This window comes from Schistocerca gregaria, chromosome 3 (genome assembly GCF_023897955.1).
Source record: "Schistocerca gregaria isolate iqSchGreg1 chromosome 3, iqSchGreg1.2, whole genome shotgun sequence".
In the NCBI taxonomy this organism is placed as follows: Eukaryota; Metazoa; Arthropoda; class Insecta; order Orthoptera; family Acrididae; genus Schistocerca; species Schistocerca gregaria.
This window is the reverse complement of record NC_064922.1, coordinates 34,230,753-34,231,959: the sequence shown is the minus strand read 5'-3', so window position 1 is coordinate 34,231,959 and position 1,207 is coordinate 34,230,753. Positions and strand designations below refer to the sequence as shown.

At 46.7% G+C, this 1,207-nt stretch overlaps 1 non-coding gene across 1 annotated transcript; it reads right to left on the bottom strand.

Annotated features, from left to right (window-relative positions):
* Positions 1-904: 904 nt before the first annotated feature.
* Trnat-agu (transfer RNA threonine (anticodon AGU)) lies at positions 905-976 on the bottom strand. The gene has a single exon. It is a non-coding gene; the product is annotated as a tRNA-Thr (tRNA).
* Between the last annotated feature and the right edge of the window lie 231 nt (positions 977-1,207).

Here is a 1,207-nt window from a genome sequence, read left to right as displayed (position 1 = left end):
TACAAATTCGCGGACACGTTCATATACATAAAAGTTCCAAGTAGTTTCGATGCTCTGGTATTACAAATGCAAATTCCGTCTGTTTTTAACGTCTTAAATTGAAAGAGCCGTCCCAAATTGCTCCGTTTTTACTCCTTGTCGACAATCATACAGCACCTGAGGTAACAAACACATCTCGAGCCCCATTGTGCACTCCATTACGACGACGACGACGACGACCGCGAGAGGCTCTGAGATTTGTGAGAAATACATCTATAAAATGAAATTCAGACTGCCTCGTCGCACCTTATGCTTTCTCAGAACTGGAAAAACACGATCGTGGCACGATTCGAACCTGCAATCTTCGGATCCGAAGTATAACGCCTTATCTATTAAGCCACACCGTCACTGACGACCAAGTATAACTTACATACGACTCATCTCGAAACGCTCACACCCCCTGAGGAATTGTGTTTTCGTTCCACACAGCCGCTGCCCCTTGCTCTATCCCACCCATTCGTTACATTCAACCTCTTACGAGACCGAAAAAATATAGGCTACCACACACTTTGTGCATTCGGAATCGAAGGCAGGGTGTCCCGCGCCGCATTTGCTACGATGGCCATTTGCTACTTCTGCGGCGGCGGCGGCGGCGGCGACGACGACGACGACGACGACGACGACGACGACGACATCGACGACCGCGAGAGGCTCTGAGATTTGTGAGAAATACATCTATAAAATGTAATTCAGACTGCCTCGTCCCACCTTATGCCGTACCGCTTTGGCAAATGCTTTATCTGCGCCATTCGCCTTAATCACATCTAAGAGTAATTCTTAATAATATGCCTGTCGCTAATTGTTCGTCATCATAGATACTGTTTGCTATACGGCCACGACGCGCAACTGATTTCCAAAATTCGTCTTCCTCCTGTGAGAATGGAACTCACGACCCCTAGTTTACTAGACCAGTGCTCTACCACTGAGCTAAAGAGGCGCGGCCTAGCGGCAATTTTGTGTACTTCGTCCGTACGGTCGTCTGAATCATCAGACTTCAGCTGACAAACCTTCATATTTTCGACTAATATGTGCAGCTATGGCGACCCATTACTGCTTGGCTACACATCTGAAACATAGCCGATGTTCTCTCCAAACAAAACCACTTGCACTTCAGAACATGACTTTCACACATGTCTACAAAATCACCTTCACCTTCAAATACAGTTTC